The sequence below is a fragment of the Trachemys scripta genome, chromosome 1 (assembly GCF_013100865.1).
Source record: "Trachemys scripta elegans isolate TJP31775 chromosome 1, CAS_Tse_1.0, whole genome shotgun sequence".
In the NCBI taxonomy this organism is placed as follows: Eukaryota; Metazoa; Chordata; order Testudines; family Emydidae; genus Trachemys; species Trachemys scripta.
In genome coordinates this window covers 315,223,929-315,247,900 of record NC_048298.1, presented here as the reverse complement: position 1 = coordinate 315,247,900, position 23,972 = coordinate 315,223,929, and the positions used below count along the sequence as shown (strand labels likewise).

The 23,972-nt window shown below is 39.3% G+C and overlaps 1 protein-coding gene and 1 long non-coding RNA gene across 2 annotated transcripts in view; one reads left to right on the top strand and one right to left on the bottom strand.

Moving 5' to 3' along the window:
* Nucleotides 1-23,972, top strand: part of ARHGAP42 (Rho GTPase activating protein 42) — a 283,518-nt gene that overhangs the window by 102,643 nt on the left and 156,903 nt on the right. The window lies entirely within an intron of this gene.
* The window catches only part of LOC117871189, a 31,707-nt gene continuing 30,871 nt past the window's right edge, over nucleotides 23,137-23,972 (bottom strand). The window contains exon 3 of the long non-coding RNA XR_004644175.1: nucleotides 23,137-23,845. This is a non-coding gene — a long non-coding RNA (uncharacterized LOC117871189). The remainder of the gene's footprint in view (nucleotides 23,846-23,972) is intronic.

Sequence of the window (23,972 nt, the reverse complement as noted above, 5' to 3'; positions counted from 1 at the left end):
ACACCCTGCTCCAACTTAGGTACTGCTTGTTAATCACCCTCAGTGGAATACAGTAGGGACCATCACTTGAAGAAGAATAGGTTAATTATCTGTTACAGGAGGTTCTTTGATATGTGTGGTCCCTATCTGTATTCCACTTCTTGTCCTACTTCCCCCTGTTACGGGTCTGTTGGTTTTGCGGTGGAGAAGGAACTGGAGGTGTGATTGGTCCGTCCTGCTTTTATCACCTTGGATGAAACCATGAGGCAAACCAGGGTGAATGCGCAGACCAGCAGACACTAATTTCAAATTCTTTGACTCTGGATGCATTGTGCGCATGCATAAACACTCAGTGGGCTACAGTTAGGGACCACCCATCTCAAAGAACTTCCAGTTACAGGTAAGTAAGCTCCGCTTCCAAAATACTATCCAGTGGTACAGTTTGACTCTGCATGACATCCTATATTTTCTAGGGCTGTCAAATGATTAAAAAAATGAATCGTGATTAAGCACGCAATTAATCGCACTGTTAAACAATAATAGAATACCATTTATTTAAATATTTTTGAATGTTTTCTACATTTTCAAATATATTGATTTCAATTACAACACAGAATACAAACTTTACAGTGCTCACTTTATATTTTTGATTACAAATATTTGCACTGTAAAAAACAAAAGAAATAATATTTTTCAATTCACCTAATACAAGTACTGTAGTGCAGTCTCTTTATCATGAAAGTTGAACTTACAAATGTAGAATTATGTACAAAAAATAAGTTCATTCAAAAATAAAACAATGTAAAACTTTAGAACCTACAAGTCCACTCAGTCCAACTTCAGCCAATCGCTCAGACAAACAAGTTTGGTTACAATTTGCAGCAGATAATGCTGCCCACGTCTTCTTTACAATGTCACCTGAAAGTGAGAACAGGTGTTTGCATGGCACTGTTGTAGCTGTCATTGCAAGATATTTACGTGCCAGAGGTGCTAAAGATTCATATGTCTCTTCATGCTTCAACCACCATTCCAAAAGACATGTGTCCATGCTGATGACAGGTTCTGCTCGATAATGATCCAAAACAATGCAGACCAACGCATGTTCATTTTCATCATCTGAGTCAGGTGCCACCAGCAGAAAGTTGATTTTTGTTTTTGATGGTTTGGGTTCCTTAGTTTAGCATCGGAGTGTTGCTCTTTTAAGACATCTGAAAGCATTCTCCACACCTCGTCCCTCTCAGACTTTGGAAGGCCCTTCAGATTCATAAACCTTGGGTCAAGTGATGTATCTATCCTTAGAAATCTCACATTCTTTGAGTTTGTCAAATCTACTATGAAAGTGTTCTTAAAATGAACATATACTGGGTCATCATCCGAGACGGCTATGACACAAAATATATGGCAGAATGCAGGTAAAACGGAACAGGAGACATATAATTCTCCCCCAAGGAGTTCAGTACAAATTTAATTAACTCATTTTTTTTTAACGAGCATTATCAACATGGAAGCATGTTCTCTGGAATGGTGGCCGAAGAATGAAGGGGCACATGAATGTTTAGCATATCTGACACATAAATACCTTGCATCGCCAGCTATAAAAGTGCTATGCAAACGCCTGTTCTCACTTTCAGGTGACATTGTAAATAAGAAGCAGTCAGCAGTCTCTCCCATAAATGTAAACAAACTTGTTTGTTTTAGGTTTTGTTTTTGAGTGCAGTTATGTAACAAAAAAAAAATCTACATTTGTAAGTTACACTTTCACAATAAAGATATTGCACTACAGTACTTGTATGAGGTGAATTGAAAAATACTATTTCTTTTGTTTATCATTTTTACAGTGCAAATATTTGTAATAAAAATAATATAAAGTGAGCACTGTACACTTTGTATTCTGTGTTGTAATAGATATAAACATATTTGAAAATGTAGAAAAATATCCAAAATATTTAATAAATTTCAATTGGTATTCTATTGTTTAACAGTGCGATTAATCGCAATTAATTTTTTTTATCTGAGTTAATTTTTTTGAGTTAATCGTATGAGTTAACTGCAATTAATCGACAGCCCTAATATTTTCTTATAAAAAGCCAGATCTATGTCTCTTGTACTTTTGATTTTTGATTTTATTTAAAAGTACACATAGTCATTCTTCTTAACTCTGTTGTATTGTTAGGAAAATTAAATGAACATAGATTTTATTTTGGGATGGGTGTGGAATAAAAGTAGCCATGACTTCTTTGCAACCCAAACACTGCAGCAGTTCTTCATTTTCGTAAATGGAAATGTTTTTCTGCTTCACAGAAGTATTGTGATGATAAAATTTATTAGTAATTGTGAGGTGTATGGGTGCGATGGTTATGGAGGTCATATAAGTACCTACATAGATTTTTTTTTTTTATACTCAAGTGAACTTAATCAATAAACTTCCTTGTGGAGATTTGCTTTCTTTTTTCTGAGAAGAGGTGAATTTAAGCACATGCTTAAATATTTTCTGAACTGGGTTCTATATGTACAGGCTAACTGATGTACTAATAATTTGAGTAACCACAGGATATGGTGAGTGAGTTTTCATGATTCATAGCCCCATGCTCAGACAATAACTTTCCTCTATGGTAACATAAATGAAAAACTTCTCTGTTTGCAGGTGGTTAGGTCTACAGCAGATATTGTTCAGATTACAAATGCATCTCTATTCACTTAGAATTTTTCATCTATGTTAGGTTGAATACAGAATGAATGACTAGATTTAAAAAAAACCCCAACAAATATGAGATCAAATTCTAGTCTGTTTTCACTGAAGTCAATCATAAACTAAGGAGAACTAATTTTAAGTCAAAGAAAAGGGACGCATTCTGGAAAGAAATGTAAAACTCAGTGAAGGGATTTTTATATACCATAAAAGATTAACCACCTCAAGAAATATCCAGCTAACTTGTCTCTTTGTTTTCCTTTCTTGTAGAAATAATTGTGTAATCTTGAAAAAACCTCCCATTTAAATCGGGAAATTATTAATCCAGGAAGAGGTTTACAATAGGTTCTGTCATTCTCATGAGTAAATGAGAGCAAACTTGCCTCTGAGTGTTCATCTGTTGTAAATCAGAATTTGCCATTTTAAAATATTAGTGTTGTGTGCAATTTTAAATTTAATACTTTGCACTGTAATTGTGTAATTTTTTTCTCTCCGTTTGTCACGGCGTGAAGTGGGAGGAAGAATAGAAAGGTGAATGTTCAGAGTTTATCATCTTACCAGTTCACCACATGTTGAATTACTTCTTTAAAGCAGGTCCTGGATGAATAACTTTCCAAATTAAATTGAAGATTATTTTAAGGTGATTCTGTAGGAGAAGAGAGCGCAGTAAAGAGAAATGAAGGTTTTATTTCTAAAGCTGGTTAATCTTTCGTAGTATATAAAGCTAACTTCATTGGTTTTTTTATCCTCCTTTCCAAATGAATCACTTCTTTTTGCCTTAAAACCTTCCTGGTCTCTCTATTTTATGATTGGCTCTGCCCATAAAGTGTTTCATATGATATCATATAGGAAGGACACTATATAAAAAATAAAATTGTATTTTTTATTGTTCTTTGCAGGCTAAACAAACAAAAGGTTAGTGGAATAGAGAGAGAGTTAGAATGTATGGGGCTGATTCCTCAATGGACTCTTCCGACACGAGAGGGCTTTATTTGGATTCAAAAGCTATGCCGGTAGATTCTGATGCAGGAACATGGCCTTGGTCTCTAATTTCCCCCTTATGTAGAAATTTTCTATACATGCTTCTTAATTTAATAAATATAAAATTATCAAGGGAATTAAATAACCTAAGTGGCATAATTAAAACCAACAATTTGAGTAATATGTTTAGATCTTAATTTTTTTTATTGAATAGTGGCTTTTTAAAGTGACTAACCACCATCACTTTCAGCAGTAGAGTTCAACTGCAGATAATACCACAGACGATTGTTAATGTAAAGACATTACATTATCTTTCTTGGTGATAGAGCATTATTCAACTATTTTTATACTATTCTTGACTATCTTGCTGTACCACAGATCTGTTTGTTCTCTTGAAACTGAACGCAGATACAATAAGTCACCCCTGTCCACAGTATGTAGAAGGCCTACAGTTATCTAGCGAGTAATAATACTGGGATGAGAGGATAATTTACCATAATTGGGAAAGTTCCTGTTTTTAAACAGCTTATGTCATTGGGGGACAGTTTAACATTTTTGGGGTTAAAGTTCTTAATATGTCCCCGTACAATAGATGCATACACAAAATTTGAATAATTTCATTAAGGGACGTGGGGTTCAGAGAAGTTAGAGGAATTACTATAATATACAGTGAAACCCCACTATAATGCGATAATTGGGGTCCAAAAAATTCGATCGTGATAAATGCAGGGTCGCTTTATAGCGGGGTTATGAAAATTTACCATTTCAAGCCAGACTTGTTGACGCAAAACAAGAGAGTGACTCGGTCCTTCCTCTGCTTAAAGAGCTGCCCTTTTTTGTGTGCCTTCCTCTGCATAAACATGGTTGGTCAGAGGGAGATCAGAAAGAAGTTGTTCTGTATAACATGAATAAAGTCTTATCTGTGAAATAGCTATATTACAGAACGTCCTTGGGATGACAGTATGTCAGTGTTATGAGTTTTTATGGAGAAACTTGTCATGTCGTTTCACAGCTCCTTTTAATTCAATGAAGTGTGACAGTTAGCCATTAAAAGACAATATTGCGTCACTAAATGCTTGATGTACAGGATTATAGAATGACAGATGTTTGCTTTACACATGAACATTAACTTGCTAATGTTTTAATTTTCTTTTGTATTGTATTTTATACTACTACTATGTAATGGGTGGTATTAACAAGCCAGTGTGTATACATCAGACTTCCATGTTGAAAGTCATGAATTCATATCATACCTTTACATCTTGTCTGAGGCACTTTGATAATTGCCTATTAAATTCCTCATAAGGAAAATAATAACTGTTTTGTATATATGAACACAAAGTACTAACTGGTTTGTTGAAGTGTTGTTCCAGCTGAAGAAGGTTCTTGACTTAATCTTCAAGAAAACGCTGATGCAGAGGGACACTAGAGCAATCTTCCATTTTGCTAATTTTACATTCAAAAATAAAAAATAATGATTTACAAGCCCATTTCTTTTCTTTAACCAGCTAATGAAACAAGAACAAAATTATTAGGAAAGATGTTCAGTTTGAAATACTGGAGGTTAGGATTAAAGAAAACCATGTATCTTACAGAAGGGAGAGATTCTGTCATTTGAAGATTTGCTATTTTAATTGGCAGCAGTTTAATAGAGCAGTAACTACCATCCTTAAGTTTCCTTCATCTTCTTTAGTCTTTCATTTGCTTTCAGGAAGACTAATTAGCAGGCTCAGAAAAAGAAAAAATGAAATTTTCGCTTTCCATAGTATACATCCTTCTCAGGGTATCAGTCCTGTTTTTGGTTGTTAAATGAATGATCTCTGCATATGGGGAAGAATCTTGATTATTTCCAAGGACATTAGGTTCTGCAAGTTGCCCATCCCTAGTAATAAGAGATCTAATTTATCTCTACTGTTTTTCCACTGACGTCAGCAGTATTCCACATGGGAATTGTGAAATAATGGCCTCCAATTCCTAATGAATCATTAGGGAATGCTAGAGATGCAATAATTTAGTTTCATGTGACTACTTTGTTTCTGGAGATCTTATTTTAAATAATTTCTTTCCACTCTTATGAACTTTACTGATCATGTCTATGGTGTGTTTCGGTTAAGTAAATGATATACATTGTGGATGTAAGATATTCATTATTTATGCTTTCCTTCCCATTTGATGTTATTAAACTTTATAACAAATAGTGTTTTATTACTCATGGTACATTTCTAATTCTTTTTTTTCCCTTTTGTAGGATTAATGCTATGTTTACACAAGAATAGATGGGTTGGTTCATGCTACTGATTTCTGCATGCAACTCCTCATTCCTGAATTCCCTGGACAATTGAAGCAGTGATTAGATTATATTGTGTTGTCAGTGTAAACCCCTGATTATTTCTGAAAGGTTACCAGATGCTGCACTGCAGAAGATCTCCCTTAATTGTGAAATTCCTTGCCATTTACCCATGTATTGTGTGCTCTTGGAATGCTGATGAGTGTCTGGGTGGGGGATGGGGTGTTATGGCTTCCCCCTTTGATGTTATAGAAGACAGGTCTTGCCCTAATGAGTCAGATCTGTCATTTGTCTAGTTAGGGATCCTGTCTTTGGCAATGGGCAGCATGAGATATTTCAGGGAAAGGTGCAAGAAACCCTGTGGTGGACAATTATGGAATAATCTACCCAAAAGGTGAAGCTTCTTCCTAACTCCTGTCCTTTAGTGACTGATTGCTAATGCTAATTCATCTACTTAATGTATGTGCCTCAAGTGGCTGGTGACCAGGATTCATCACTGAATTTGGTCCGCTGGTTGGATCATTAGCTTCCCCAGCTCAGACTGGGTACTGATGGGGCGTGCGATGTGAACGCTGATCTATGCCCCCCCATAATCTTCATGCTTCAGGGCATATCTTTTGGCTGCTAAAAAAAAAAAAAAAATCCTATCTGTGAATATTCTCATTATGGTATTGTAACTACCCTGATGCAAGAGGACTGCTGGCATCTCCACCCCTGCAAGGGAAAGGCCTCAGGTTATTCATTAACATCAAGAACTGCACTTGACAAAATAAATGAATTATTAAAACCAGTGCGCATGCATCAGTGCATAACAGCAGGGACCACAGGATACAGCATGTCCCAGAATAAAGAAGTTAGCCCTCTATTTGATGCAGCCTACTGTTTGTCAGAAGGTTATTTACTGTTCATTCCATACACACTGCTTGTTTTTCTCAGCATTAAAAGGGAGGAAATTATAAAATGCTACCTACTAGCAGCCTGAGACTGTAAAGCACACATCTGGCATTGAGTTTTTACAAAAAAATCTAATCCTTAAAGTAACAAAGCGATTACAGTCTATAGTAATGCTTCCAAATATTCTAGTATCTCATTCTGACTGTGTATCATGAAATCAACTCTTAATTGCTGAGAATCGGCTGACAAACTTACGGCTACATGTGAAGCTGCAACAGCATGAACAAAATTATTGCTCTTGAGGGAATTAGTATTATTTCTATCAGATCATTAGATTTATAAAAGTGCTTAAGGAAGAACACACATATATAGAGCACTGTGCACCTAGCTGAACCTAAATTCTGTAGCAAGGACCCCTGAGTTTCTGTGGCAGGCTGGAAATTCTAAAATATAGCTTCATCTAAATAATTGAAGTTCTTATTGAGCTCACCATAAAAGTGAATAGTAAATCAGTACTGACTTATTCTGTTAGTTTGATATTAAATTTATTTTACTATGCCCCTAACCTTTTCATTTTCAGCATGCTGCTGTAGATTTTTGAATCAGTTGGGGTGGGGAACTGAATTCTGATTTTGGCAGGTCAGATACAGGACAGTAACACAGGGGTTGGATTCTTTTGCTCAGAGTATTACAGTGAAATAGTTTAATATTGATATTTCTTCATCATGCTAAGGTTCACAGACCTGTTACAATGGAGTAGGTCAGCCTGCTTGCAGCTTGGGAACAGAACCAGACCTGTCAATCACTGGCAGCAAGAGAATGCCTCACCTCCTAAACGTCCCTCCAGTTTTTTGATACCTCACTGTAGCTTAACCAGGCTGCAGAGCTGTTTGAGGGAAATTCCAAACTTTATTTTAAATTTGACTAATATTTGGACTTACTAATGGCTAGCTAATTCCTAGCTCCTTCCCAGGTCTGCAGGAAGGAGACTGTTCTTTCTCAATTAGTATCAAAATCCAGTTGTTTAAAAAGCACTGGCAGTCACAGGGAGGAGAAGTTATGTTGCCTGTACTGAGATCTGCTAGGCAACCACATGACCAACAGTACATAAGTTCACCAATTTCTACATGTCGGTCATCCAGCATGAGCCAATATCATTTTTTGGGAGACATTTTCTTTATAACTCAGTGGAGAAGGAAGATGGATGCTCTATATCATACCTCATTTTGGATGTCCATATTTAAAGGATGGTCTTGCTTCCTATTCCTTTGTACCAAATCTGTGGACCTTAGCACAACGAAAAGGAAAATTTATCTGTGCTTACTTGAAAATTTCTTTTTAGAGTAATAAGGTCCACAGATCATGCCCGCTTTGGATACAAATTATGGAGATTTTCCATGCTCTGCAGCAGGGGAAATTGTGCTTTTTTAGAGTATATATAACCTCATCTGTAATTTAGGAAAGTAGGATGCATTATCCTGGCTGTGGAATTTTTCTCCACTGGAAGAAATGTTATAGTACAATGTCCAATATCATATTCAGGGTGTTTCCAGCTGAACTGGGACCTCAATCTTGCCACTCAGACTTCCTCTAATGAAGCTTAAGCAAATCTGAGATAAAAAGGTTTGGGACCCAAGGATCTTTTATACAATTTCAAGCCTTGTTTGACAAGTTGGAGTTCCTGGGGGAACAATAGGTAATTAGGGTGACTGAAGTAGGTCCATCACCGGTGCTTAGCTATACAGATTATCATAAGGCAATTGCCTGTTCCTCCACCATTCACAGATAATTTGCTATACATTTCAAAGAGAGATGAATACAGTGATATCCTGTGTTTACAATTCATTTAAATGCTAGGATGTTCTTTTGATCTCTGAATTATCAGAATACAGCATAGACAGGGACTGTTGATTACATGTTGTCCACTACCAAAATATATGTAAATACACAAAAACACAAACATTATTTCCCCATATGTCTTTAAGAGTTGAATTTGAGTCATTCATCCTGCAGGATGTGTAACCCTTTCTGGCCATACGTCACAACATCAAGGTTCTTAAATGAACAATTACATTCTGCTTCTCTAATATAAACACAGCCCTAAATACATCACCTCTCTACTCTAATATTCCACTACTACCCCACAAACTGGCTTGATGATGAAGAAAGCTCATTCGTTAACAGTACTCAACACTACAGTCTGTCCAGCCAGCTAATGGACAGATTGTCTGAAAGTGTATATAGTATGAAATCATTACTTTTTCTATCAACCATTTTTGCCAGGGATGCCTCAGTGTAGTTTGTGTGTTCAGAATATACATATACATTTGCATAGTATATGCTGATGTAGACTTGCAGTTGGTTCTATTGACAAGAAAAGTATGAAAGATGTAACCATGCTACCACAAGGTAGGTTAAAGTTATTTCTGAATAATTTAATTTCCTTGGACATTTAAATTCAAGGACACTGGTCATTTGTTAATATGAGGCTCGCTGGGATATGGGATTGCAGTTGCAAAATCTTGCGAAAAATTCAGTGTTTGTGTCCAAATGTGAGGCTGTAAAACCATTTAAAGGATTCCAAGTTTTCCTAGTTTTTGTTCTTCTTCAGCCTTAACAGTAGTTACATTCTTTGTGAAAATCATGACTACCAACATAGCTTGCTTTGTTCTTTTTATGTCTGAAAGGTCCAATCTACTTTTATTAAAGTAGATGACAAAATTTCCCTTTGACTTCAGTGGAATGCAGCTTTGGGCCCAGTAAGGTCATGTGGTCTGGCCCCTGAGATATATTTATTCACTTGCACAAAAGCAAAAAGGTTGACTCATTCTGAACTCATTTAGGATAGTGAGCCAGATATACTAGTGTCATACAATATGAGTTCAAAACATTTAAATATAATCTGATTCCAAAACAAATGAATTAAAGCAGTTGTTTCTGGACATCTAATTGCAACACAAAGCATGCGGACAAGGGGTGTGGTGAAACTGCTTTCTTAGTTTTAAAATGAAATATTGAAGACACTAGACAGCCATTAGCCCCATGCAATTCACCTACGGTCAAACTGTGGCGTAAGGCTCTTGCACCAACCAGTAACAGAGTGAAAAGTGGATACTCGGAGGGGAGATAGAAGCTTCTGCAAGTTTTCTAGACCTCTCCGTGTGCAGATGGGGGACTAGGAGGGCAGATGTGATGATGCATATGTGGAGCTTTGGCTCGCGTTCTACCTGGTGGATTGGTGGCAGTAATCTATCTCAGGTGTAGGCTTGGCATAGATTACTTCCTTCTGCTTCACAGTAGGTAGGTTTGGCAGAATTTAATTTTTATTTTTTTTATGGTTTAAAAGGATAATATCAATGTTTATTTTTATAATTTTGTTTTTATTTGTATCAGTTTAGATTTTCACCGTCGTGGGAAATTTTGGGGGGACGTGTCAAGATCAAAATACAGAAAGCAAATATCCTTAAATCAAACTCTAAGATGTTCTCAAGCAGCATTGTTCTTAATTTTTCCTATCTGTACATTTCAGTTATTATTGATAATGAAATCAACATTTACCAATAAAAATCTAATCCTTTTCAGTCCAAGAAGACTGACATTCCTCCTGGGGGAGCACAAATCCACAGTTTGGTACTTAACCCCTCCATGACAATTTTCCTCTTAAATGCATTGGGATAATATTATGTATTATATAGAATTATGTAGTCTATATCCTGTATAATTTTATATTTTACTTTTCAGAAAAAAACTGGCTTAGAAAAGTTAATTGTCTTGCCTGGCACTGAGATACAGAGAACTAGAACACTGATCTTATTCCCTAAACCTGATTGTGGCAGTGACTAAGGCCTGGTTTACACTGGGAATTTACTTTGGTATAGCTACATCTCTCAAGGTGTGAAAAATCCACACCTCTGAAAGATGTAGTTATACCATCCTAACCCCTAGTGTAGACAGCACTACACAAAGAATTCTTCCATTGACCTAGCTACTGCCTCTCAGGGAGGTGGATTACCTTCGCCAGTAGGAGAATCCCTCCCTTTGGCACAGATAGGGTCCACACTGAAGTGCTACAGCAGCACAACTGTGCTGTGGACCACAGCCCATGGTAGCATTTTAAGTGTAGATAAGTCTTAAAATGTATGACCTTGTGCAAGTCACTTCACTTCGCTTAGCTTGATTTTCCCCATCTGTAAAATTGAAATAATATTTATCAGTTTAATAACTTTGGTAAAGTGCAAGATATGATTAAAACCTGTGATAGAGGTGAGACTATCCAGGACCTCCTGGCTCCCACCCTCTGCTTAATCCAGTCAAACATATGGTAAATGCCATGACCAGGAAATCTTTCCCCATCCACAAGTGAAAAAGCAAGCTACCCATCCTGTCTCACAGATGCCTGATCATCTGAAACAACTCTAAATATTGTTCATCAGTGGGTCCATTCTATCCACAGATTTAGAGTGGTTCATACATTCTCCACCTTTAATTTCCTCCTCTTTTAATAGGAAGCAAGGTTCAATCTTTTTTTCCATAGAAGCATAGGACTGGAAGGGACCTTGAGAGGTCATCTAGTCCAGTCCTCTGCACTCATGGCAGGACTAAGTATTACCTAGACCATTCCTGACAGGTGTTTGTCTAACCTGCTCTTAAAAATCTCCAATGATGGAGATTGCACAACCTCCCTGGGCAATTTATTCCAGTGCTTAACCACCCTGACACTTAGGAAGTTTTTCCTAATGTCCAACCTAAACCTCCCCTGCTGCCATTTAAGCCCATTTCTTCTTGTACTATCCTCGGAGGTTAAGAAGAACAATTTTTCTCCCTCCTCCTTGTAACAGCGTTTTATATACTTAAAAATTGTTATCATGACCCCTCTCAGTCTTCTCTTTTCTAGATTAAACAAACCCAATTTCTTCAATCTTCCCTCATTGGTCATGTTTTCTAGATTTTTAATCATTTTTGTTGCTCTTCTCTGGACTTTCTCCAATTTGTCCACATCTTTCCTGAAATGTTTCACCCAGAACTGGACACAATATTCCAGTTGAGTCCTAATCAGCGTGGAGTAGAGCGGAAGAATTACTTCTTCTGTCTTGCTTACAACACTCCTTCTAATACATCCCAGAGTGATGTTTGCTTTTTTTGCAACAGTGTTACACTTTGACTCAGATTTAGGTTGTGGTCCACTATGACCCCCGGATCCCTTTCCGGAGTACTCCTTCCTAGGCAGTCATTTCCCATTTTGTCTGTATGCAACTGATTGTTCCTTCCTAAATGGAGTGTTTTGCATTTGTCCTTATTGAATTTCATCCTATTTATTTCAACCCATTTCTCCAGTTTGTCCAGATCATTTTGAATTTTAATCCTATCCTCCAAAGCACTTACAACCCCTCCCAGCTTGGTATCGTCCGCAAACTTTATAAGTGTACTCTCTATGCCATTATCTATATCACTGATGTAGATATTGAACAGAACTGGACCCAGAGCTGACACTCGTTATGCCCTTCCAGCATGACTGTGAACCACTGATAACTGGTTCACTGTTAACATAATAGATGCTATGTTGAGTCATGGTTGCTGGTGATGAAGCACGAGGAGAGGAAAGAGCTAAAGACTCATAGCCCTGTGCAGATATCTGCACAAGAAAACCAGTCAGCATCTGACAAGAGTTTGGGCAATAATTTAATAGCATAAGATAATATATTAGAAAAAAGGTTTCAAACCATTCAAAATCCTTTTGTATTACCGGAGCCCGCTACTAATTTGCACAGATGACCTGAAAACACGTTGCAAATTACTGAGTTTTGCAACTTAGGGAGTGTATGAACAATTTTAAAAGATTCATCATAACATTTATTTTAATGTAATTAGTGTATAATCATAATAGTGAATCTGTAGCACATTCTGCCAGTAGTAATCAAGCCTTAGGAATAAGTGACCTCACAGTAGCACTGTACTTGCCTTTGAATATTTGCAGAGAATTGGAGAAAAGTTGTCATTTTTGTGTGAATTACTTGGTGTAAATTAGGAAGGTTCTACTGTATAAACAAAACAATACACTATAAAATAACATACTTGACATTATACTGTTGTTGGATTTTTACTGCATGGAGTCTTTATGTATCTGTGAAGTCTGCATTTATAAAAACCTGAATGGGTGATAAAACCCTCTGATCATTTATGCTTCTAACCAGAATGTTCCCACTTATTACAAAGAAAGCGTGGCAACATAAAGCACTTGCCAAAAACTTTGCTTTTCAGGCTATGAAGCATTTTATTAAGTCATTTAACAGCTTGCTGCATAGAGTCCCACAACATCTCCAATTTCCTAAATGGCTAACATGATGCATTAATAGTTTTCTTTGCTGCTCTTGATTTAATAATCAGTACTTAGATCAAATAAGAATAGAGATTACTTAAAATCTTTCAGTAAAACGGAAAAGCTAACAATCAAATATAGGGCTGTTTCTGCTTAACTTGCATTACGCTCACACAGAAGAAAAGGTTCACATAAATGACACTGCTTGCTGCTCTCAATTTTGAAAGGCATCAGCCGTGAGAGTGAGATGAAATCTTGCCAGGCAGAGTTCAGTAAAAGTGCAAAATGATTGTAACAGGGTTGTAACTGTGAAACTGTTTGTTACTTCTCATTTATAAATGTAATTTGTTTCTTGATTTCACATACATTTCTGTTATCCCCTCCACTGCAATGAATGCAGACTTGCACGGCATGACAGTCACTTTTCAAATTGTTTTTGAAAGGAGTTCACTTGCTAGTAGATAGGATGGGTTTATTTGAAATTTTATTTCTTGTCTTTGTACGAAAGCAACAAGTTGCTATTTCAACTTGCAGAAACTTTGGCCTTCAATGCGTTCACTTACTGATCTTCTACTTAGATGACAACTGATGGAGAAGAAGGATGTATATTTATGTTCCTCCTAAATAAGGCTGTAAAGAACGTTGAGTTTGGGGAGATGAAGTGTAACCCGCCAGCCCTCCAATAATAGGGATTATTCTTTTGTGACTGCAGGAGAGGATCTGCTTGCATCAGAGGGACATTTGGGTAACTCATCTGCACTAATATCAGAGTAGGCCATTACCTGATGATCTCTCATGTTCTTGCATTTATTTATGTGATCTGAACTAGTCTGATCTTTTCCAAGTAGTTTGGGAAACAGAGCTTCACTCCTATGTAAGTGGCCCATGAACAATTTCAGTTTGAAATTTTTATTTTGCAATTTGGTCTCCTGAGCTACTTCAGCCTCCTTGTGTCTTCTTTCTTGTTCTCTGTTTCAGCTCTCCAGGGACATAGAACGGACAAAGAAGAAAACTAAAATCATCACTAATAAAGTTTGCAGATGACACACAAATTCGGGGAGTGGTAAATAATGAAGAAAACAGATCACTGATACAGAACAAAATAAACAATGTGTGTTGTATATATTTACATTTAGACATATTAAATCTAGAAACAAAGAATGTAGGCCATACTTACACGATGGGGGACTCTATCCCGAGAAGCAGTGACTCTGAAAAAGATTTGGGGGTTTCAGTGGATAGTCAGCTGAACATAAGCGCCCAGTGCAACACTGCATCCAAAATGGCCAATGTGAGCCTTATATACATAAGCAGGGAGATCTTGACCAGAAGTAGACAGATCATTTTACTTTTGTATTTGACAGTGATGCAACTGCTGCTGGAATATGGTGTCCAGTTATGGTGTCCACAATTCAAGGAGGGTGTTTATAAATTGGATAGGGTACAGAGAAGATGCACGAAAATGATTCATAGATTCCAAGGCAGAAGGGAACATTGTGATCATCTAGTCTGACATCATGTACAACACGGGCCTTAGAACTTACCCAAAATATTCCTAGAATATTTCTTCTTCTTCTTTGTCTTTTTTTTTTTTTAAATCCAAACTTGATTTAAAAACTGCCAGTGAAGGAAAATCCAATATGGCCTTTGGTAAAATGTTCCAGTGGTTAATTACCCTCACTGTTAAAATTGTACACCTTAATTCCAGTCTGAATTTATGTAACTTTAGCTTCCAGCCATAGATCACTTTTGTCTGTGGGTTTGAAACCCTGAGCACCCTCCCCCAGCTCTCTGGCCGGAGGAGCCCCGGGCTGGCTGGAGGTCTGAGCACCCGCCCCCATCTGCCCAGAGGTCCCGAAGCCCCCCTGCTCCCACCTGCCAGGAGGAGCCCCGAGCCAGCCCTGACGCACCTCCGCAGACCCCAAGCCACCGCAGGGAAAGCATCTCGGACTCTCCTCAGGAAGAAGGTTTTGCTACTCAGCTTCCTGGGTTCATCAGTAATCTCTCTTGAATAGCACATACTGCCTCCTCAGCCGCCTCAGAACCTGCATGGCATAATAAAACAAAAACTTCCCCCGCAAAACCCTGCAATCAGGGATCCGGCGGTCGCGGCCTCCCCTGGCCTATTATACCTGCCGCCCATGGATGTGGGGGGGAAAGAGAAATGGAAAGAGATTGAGATCCCATTGTAATGTGAGCTGAGGGGTGAAGATATTATCTACTATCGTTTAATATCTGTATTGAAGGGATTGATGGTCAGAACAGGCATATTCCCGGTCATTTAAAAAATAAAAGCATTACGTGGGATACCTCTTTGGAAAGCTATACTGAAGAAAGAAAACTGCCTTTAAAAGAAAAAGCTTGCTAGATTATTTTTTTCCCCTGTATGCTGGCATCCTATTTAAAAGCCAAGTGAAAGCTTTCCAAAATGGATAAGCAATGCTGCCAGCTATATTCTCTAGAGAGTTGGAAGGATGTAACTGCCACTAATTCTGGTCCTGTTCTGTTAAATATTTTGCCCACAATACCCATTATCCCATTTCCTGCATCATTTAAAAAAAAAAGTGTATGGTATCTCCCAATCATTTTAAATTTGGTGAGATGTTCACAAGAAGCATAATTGTGACATTCTAGATTTAAGCAGCCTTTAAACAGCTTTCACTATATCAGTTATCAGTGAAGCTTTGTATATATAAACTAACTTCTGATATGGTTATGCATCTAACATTACATTTTAAAATATAAAGTCTATGATTTAGAATTTATTTTTTTTCGAATAACGTGTTAAAACTGTCCTATATGTTTTATTTTTACACTAATCATTCTAATGTCTAGAAATGAACTATGGATAGGTAAAACTGTCTCTTTTCTTGAGTAGCTCCTTCCTTGTTTTTTTGTGAGGGCATTTTCTGATGAATGATCTGAAAAACACGGTTTCATGTTGTTCATGTGTTCTTACTATATGTTGTCAGTGTTTGCTGGAAAAGGAGAAAAGTAAACTACACGGTACTTTGGATCAGATATTCTCCTCATTGTGTCTACACTGTACTTTTGTCGTTAAAAGTTTTGTCGGTCACGGATGTGTTTTTTCGCACCCCTGACCAACAAAAGTTTTAACAACAAAAACTGCTGATGTGGAGAGTGCTTTGTTGATGGGAGAGCAAGCTACCGCCCCTCGTTGCGCGAGATTTTTATTTTGCCAGAAGAAGAGCCGGTAAAGAGCGGCTAGACTGCGTACCTTACAACAGCACAGCTGTGCCGCTATAAGGTACGCATTTGTAGACACAGCCTAACAACATGAGTGTCAAAAGTATCTGATCCAGATTTTCTATAGATTCTGTAACCCAGTTAAAGTGGCTCATTTATCTTTGGATAAGTTAAATCTGAATTACCTGCATTTCACTGGAAACCTTTTCTCTCTGTGTGTGGTATGTGTATATATATGCTTGCTTTTCCTAAAACTATACAGAGTTAGACTGTAATCTTTCAGTCTAAGAGTTAAAGGATCCTGGGCATAATACCGCTACAAACCACTAAGCTGATTTTGGCTTTTTGCCTGGACATGTTCATTCATAAAAAAATTGTTAAAACAAAATACAACTTCCAATTACATTCTTCTCTTGGAACAGTTACTTTCCTCATAGCCATCTCTGATTTCTTAAAAGTGATTTTATATGGGTCAGTGATGTTAAATGTGGAGAAACAATGAATATTAGATGATTAGGGGTATACCATGGTTTTTTGTATTAAGAATGAGACACCATATAGAATAGGGCTTTTAAACTGTATCTGACTATGCATCAGAGCATTTTATCCTGTTGCAGCTGTACTATATATCACAAAATGCCTCTAATAGCAATAGCCATTAGACAATAGAGATTAACTGTGAAGCCATTAACCCTAAAGTGTTTTAGTTACTGGAGTCCATACATAAGCACATGAAGCTTTTGAAGTAATGGAGATGGATTTCTCTATGTTAATATAGCAAGTAACGTTTAAAACCGATCCTAAACACCCCAGCAAAAAACAAGATGACACACAACCTGAAAAGGTACTCAGGTTAATGTGACCAAAAAGCTCTGCTGATGTGATGAAGAGAGAAGATGTTTCTTCCTGCATTCATGGAAGTGACTGCATGCTCTTCATATACTGTATTAAGAAAGTTTTACCAAAAACAGACTTGACTTGATACAAGGAGAAAGGAGACAGCTGCAGATATACAGAGAATGTTAGAAAAACTTCACAAATCTAGGTTGTTAAGGGGCAATAGCCAAAATTAGAGCAATGGATAGGTGTGTGTGTGTGTGTGTGTGTGTGTGTGTGTGTGTGTGAGAGAGAGCATAGCTGGCAGTAAGGTAGTGTGGGAACTAGTCCATAATGTTCTGTGTAGAGCCAAGGCCAGTTTTGGATTTTGAAGTGGATGGATTGGTGAAGGTGATGAACTGCAGAAGGATGGTCTTGTGGTTAAAGTACTGGACTGAGACTCAGGATCAGGATTCGGTTCCTCCCACTGTCATAGATACCCTGTGAGCCTTCAGTAAGCCACTTACTCTTTCTGCGTCTCAGGACTTCATATAAAAATGGGGATACTTGTCTAGTAGAGTGCAAGCTCTTTGGAACAGGGACTATCTTAGCATGTGTTTTACAATACTTATCAGAATGGGGTCCTGATCTCAGCCACAGCCTCTAGGTGCTACTATCATACACACAATCTTATTTATTGCTTATACTATGCTGGATCCCAAAGCCCCCACTTAGGATCAGGGCCCCATTCTGTTAGTTGCTGTATACACAGGACAGAAGATCCCTTCCAGTCTGGACTGTTGGCCCTGTACTTGAACTTGCACTGAAATTTTGAAACAAGGCTCTGCAAGTGAGAGTTAGAAATACAAATGAGAGGAAGCAAAGGAAAGGGAGGATGAGGTTATTGATGAGATCCTATGGTTACATAATTAAGCTGTATGTACAGTTTGATTCTGAATAATTAAAAGATATTTTTAATAAGTATCAGCTATTTCCAACTAGTTGGCTCACTCCTTGTAGCTGTTGCAGTAGAACTGCACACTGAGGAGGCTTTTGAAGGAGATTATAACCTCATGGATTAGATCAGAGAAGAGCATTCCATATAAGGGCACCATGGAAGAAAGGTCAGAAATGTTTGTGGGAGAAGTGTACCAATGAATGTGGAAGAGGATAGGATGGGGAGCAGAGTAATAGGAGACAAAAGTGAATAAGTAGGGTGAATCAGAGATGTGAAGTGTCATAGAATTATAGAATATCAGGGTTGGAAGGGACCTCAGGAGGTCATCTAGTCCAACCCCCTGCTCAAAGCAGGACCAATTCCCAACTAAATCATCCCAGCCAGGGCTTTGTCAAGTCTGACCTTAAAAACCTCTAAGGAAGGAGATTCCACCACCTCCCTAAGTAACCCATTGTCCTTTGGTAATGAGGACAAGACACTTGAATTTGATAGAGTTGAAAAGGGGGAGCCCAGTAGTGGTCAGATCAGTGGGCAAGGAAGATGTTCTTAGCCGTGTGATTGTTGGGGAGGCCAGAAAGCTGGGAGTTACAGTAATAAGAAAATGAAATGGTGAGGGGCTGAATGCCCTTGATTGTCACCTCTTGCTAAAACCTTCAAACAGAGATGAGAGATTTTACAAAGGGATCAGGCAGTGAGATGTAGAATGGGCACCATCCACAAAGTTGTGATATCTAAGATTCTTCAAATGATTGCCTCTGTGCATTCCACTCTTGGTGTCTGTGCACCCAGCGTATGTCCATCAGAAACTTTTCCCCTCAACGGCAGCTGTTGGGTAGCTCAAGCACCCTCTTCTGCCATGCACCATTGCATGCATGTATAAAGGGCAGAACTGCCTCTAGCCCCATTAATTTCCTTCTTATTGCCTCTGATGGTCATGGAAACCCCTGTTCAGTGCCAGAAAAGTTTTCTTTGGACTCATCATCTAGACTCGGTGGTGAGGGTGTCCTCTCACATGCCCGCCTCACTACCTTGGTGGACAAGTCCAGCCAATGTATGTGGAGACATTTTCTTTGTCTGCCCGCAACCAACACATTATTGACAGACGTGTCTGCCCTTGGCTGGGTAGCCCCATCTGGGTTCTCTACAGACACAGGGTTTTTCCCATCCCCAGAGAACTTAGCTTTACACGTCAGCATCAGAGAGCTGAAAGCTATTAGATTGGCATGCCAAGTGTTTCTGCCACACATATAAGGAAACAGCTTGTTAGTTCTCACAAACAACACAGCAGGGAGAAGCTGACTCTACTACTGTTTCGGGAACTCTGCATTGCCAACTTGATAAATCTAGAAGCTTCTTACCTACTGGGGGTCCAAAACGATCTAGCAGACCATCTGAGAAGATTGTTTACAAGTCACCATGAGTGGTCTGTTTGTTCAGATGTGGCCTGATACATCTTCCTTCGGTGGTGGTTTCCTCAAGTAGGCCTATTTGTGACAAGGACAACAGAAAGTATCAGCAGTTCTATTCCTCACGAGGTCATAGCCTGGCTTCCCTGACAGATGCATTTTTACTGCCATGGTCAGGCAGACTCCTCTATGCTTTTCATCCAATCCCAGTCATTCACAGGATATTTATGAAAGATAAGATGGGATCAGGTCAAAGTCATACTCATAGCCCCAGCATGGGCCCATCAGCTCTGGTTCTCTACTCTCCTGGTGCTGGCAGAGAAATCTCTAATCTCATTTCCATTAGACTTGGATCTAATCTCCTGCTATCACCGTCACCTACTCCACCGGTTACCTACTACACCTGAGTTTACAATCTCTTCATTCAACTTCATGGATGCTCTATGGCTAGATATAGGAGAGCAGTCTTCTGCGAATTAGGTTGAAGAGATCCTGCTACATTGTAGAAAGACTTCTAAAAGAGCTAGTTACCTTTCTAAGTAGAGATATTTTACCATCTTGTCTTGCCAGTATGGGTGTGATGGGGTGGACAAGGCCCAGAGGCCCCCTGCTGGAGGTCCTGTCACACCGATCCCAGGAAAAGAGCAGTGGAGCTAAATCCTCCGAGTGATCTAGAGAGGCTGCAAAGGGCTATCCAATCAGAGAGGCTGCAAGGAGCAGCCATTCAGGGCCCAGGATGGCCATATAAAAAGTTGCAGAGCCAGAGAAAGTCAGTTCTTTGCTGGAGCCAGAGGAGTGTAGGTTGTGCTCCTGGCTGGCTAAAGGGAACTTCAGCACCATAGACAGCTCAGTGCTGGCAGGGACTGGAGGAGCAAAGAAGAACTCTTGGCTGGATGCTGGGCTTGAACACAGAAGAGCCCTGAGCTAAGGGTAAAATATCAGTGAAGGTTGGGACCGCGGCAAGTGGCCCAGGGAACTGAAGGCAGTTTCATTAAAGAGACATGGTGGCACGTGGTTGCTGTTCTTAGGGTCCAAAGTTCACTGGTGAAGTGACCTACAATTGGACAGTGATAAACCCCCAGAAGAGAATCTGGACTGTTAAGAGGCCCAGCTGGAGAGCTGGGGCCAGAACAGACCAAGAGGGCAAAACCATTGCCTCCAGGGAGGGAGCCCTCGGGGTACAGCTTGATACGAGGTCCAGAACTGTTTAAAGACTGCAGACACAACCGACCAGAAGGGGCACTCACAAGATGTGGATGCCATGCCGTTTCAATAGGGTATCACCATCCCTTTCTTCAGTTGAACATATTCAGGACCACTTACAGTAGTTGAAACACCAAGGTCTGGCTGTTAGTTTGATCAAAGTACATCTGGCAGCTATTTCAGCATTCCACCCTAAAGTAAATAATTGCTCTAGTTTCTCTGACATGTCTGTAAGGTCTTTGAAGGACCTAGTCAAATTGTATATTGAAGTGCAAGACCCCATGCCCCTCTGGAATCTAAACTTAGTGTTGCTAAGACTTGTGTCCCCTGTTTTAGCCTTTGGCTACTTGCTCTCTGCTGCAGCTATCAATGAAGGTGGCATTTTTGGTTGCTATCACCTTGGCCAGAAAACCGGGAGAGCTGTGTGCCTTAAAGTCTGGGCCTTCCTATATGATCTTCTCTAAGGACAAGGTTTACCTGTGTCCTCGTCTGAAATTTGTCTCAATGTGGTGTCATCTTTCCATATCTACCAGCCAATTAATTTGCCTGCATTCTGCCTGAAGCTACATTCAAGCAGGGAAGGGGAGTATTTGCATACCTTGGATGTCAGAAGAGCTCTGACATTCTACCTGGACAGAACCAGGCACTTCTGTAAGTCCTCCCAACTGTTTCTAACAGCAGCAGACCAAAATAAAAGAACAATTTAGACTTGACCCAGAGAATTTCTTCTTGGATAGTCTCTTATATACACATATGCTGTCACCTGACTAACGTCACCCCACCAAGCAAAGTCACAGCTCATTTGATGACATTGCAGTTGGCCTTGGTTGGTTTTCTGGCACAAGTGCCAATTGTGGACATTTGTAGAGCGGCAGTCTGGTCCTCCAGTCCACACATTTGCCTCCCATTATGCCGTTGCTCAAATTCAAAAGACAATGCTAGAGTTGGACAAGTTGTTCTCCAATCTTTATTTAAATAGACTCCAATCCCACCTCCTGTTTTCATGGTTTGTGAGTCAGCAAGTGTATCATGCACATGTGCAATCCCTCAAAGAAGAAAAAACAGTTGCTAACCTGTTTGGTAAGTGTTGTTCTCTGAGATGTGAGGTACATGTCCATTCCACGATCCTCCTGCCCCTCTACATTGGAATTCTGGCAAGAAGGAGCTGAGTGTGGCTAGAGGCAGCTCTGCCCTTTTTACCTGCACGCAGTGGCATGCAACAGAAGAGGGCACTTGAGCTGACCAGTGGGTACTGCTGAGGGAAAAAGTTTCCAGTGGCCATGTGCTGTGCACACAGATACTAAGTGCGGAATGTACATGTGCAATACATCTTGAAGAACAACAGTTATTGAACAGGTTAGTAACAGTTTTTTAAAACTATAAATCAAATATCCTAAAGGGAAAAAGAAATATTGAGCAGAGGGCCAGGACTAAGTCTTGGGAGCATTCCTAGGCCCTGTCTATGCTATGGGAGCTACAGTGGCACAGCTCCAGCTCCTTAGTTGTGCTGTTGTAGTGCTGTCGTGTAGATGCTTCCTACAGCGATGGAAGGTTTTTTTTTCCATTCCTGAAAGTAATCCACCTCCCCAGGTGACAGTACCTACGTTGACAGAAGCATTCTTCCATCAACTTAGCCACATCTACGCAAGGGGTTAGGTCGGCATAGCTACAGCACTCAGGAGTATGAATTTTTCACATCTCTGAGCCCCCTTGCTATGTCAACCTAACTTCTAAGTGTAGATTAGGTCCTAGAGAGGGAAGGTCGAGGAGATGTAGAGCCTTTAACCAATTTTTAAAAGTGAATTAGGGGCAGAATAACACACAAGGGGGCAATATCAGCGACAGTTTAAGGAAACCAGAAAGAAAGTTTTTTGTTTTTAGACTGAATTGGCTTATTAATCATTTTCATGTTGAAAAGTGATGAAAGAGAGAGTAAGTATCTTGAAAGGAAATTATCAAATCTGGATTGGTGATGATGGCCACCTCTTTCAGTCCATATAGTATATGATTTGAATGTCTAGCTGGTCGTTTTCCCTGCCTTTTATTCCTTGTAATATATGCAAGGCTGTGACATGAAAAATGGCTTATTATAGATTTGTGTTATTCTGAGGGTATTGTAGATCTTACTTTCTTTGTGCAGAGACTTAAAAATATTACACACAGTTCACAACGTCTGGGTATAGAATAGCACCATAGTTACCAAGTAACAAGTGTAGCAGGGCTAGGAGAGGGAGGGATAGCTCAGTGGTTTGAGCATTGGCCTGCTAAACCCAGCATTGTGAGTTCAATCCTTGAGGGGGCCATTTAGGGAACTGGGGTAAAAATCTGTCTGGGGATTGGTCCTGCTTTGAGCAGGGGATTGGACTGGACGACCTCCTGAGGTCCCTCCTAACCCTGATGTTCTATGGTATTTTGGCAGGATAATGAAAGAAGGTGTTCATTGCCAGCATATGTATCATCCATATCTTCTATCAGATTTTCCTTTTACTTCTTTTACTATTGTTACATTTCTGATGATTGCATATGAAGTGGTTGGAATCTTTATTCAAACCTGTTATAAAAAAACAACAACCCAAACACTTGTTCTTTAGAGTATCTACATACCAGGGAGTGGGTATGCACACTGTTTCATATACATTCATTTCACATTTAAGCAAAATTTTAGTAGCAACTTAGGCATCCCTCAACCCGCGCCGCTTCCCGCAGCCCCCATTGGCCTGGAGCGGAGAGCCGCGGCCAGTGGGAGCCGCGATCGCTGAACTTGCGGACGCGGCAGGTAAACAAACCTGGCAGGCTGCATGCCAAAGGTTGCCAATCCCTGATCTATATCTTCTTCTTCAAGTAGTGCTTTTGTGGGTGTTCCGCTTCAGGTGTGCTTGTGCCTCATGCACCTTCCATCCGAGATTTTCATTAGCTGTGTCCATTTGGTCTCCACATGTGTTATTGTTAATCTTGTGCCCAGCACTGTGGATATATCAGGTTGCACAGACAAACCACCCTCAGCTCCTCAACCGCCTCAGCCTGAGCTGGAGCTAGAATGTGCTCTGCCTCAAGGCATGGCTCCTCGATGGTTTGCAGTGCTGCTTTCACTAGTTAGACACCTGAAAAACTAAATATTAGAACTGATCAGAACATCAGCAAAATAATTTTTTATGGAAAAAGTTACAATGAAAGTTTGAAAAATTTGACCAGCTCTACTAAACATGTTTCCACCAACCAAGTCCATTTTGTGTGAA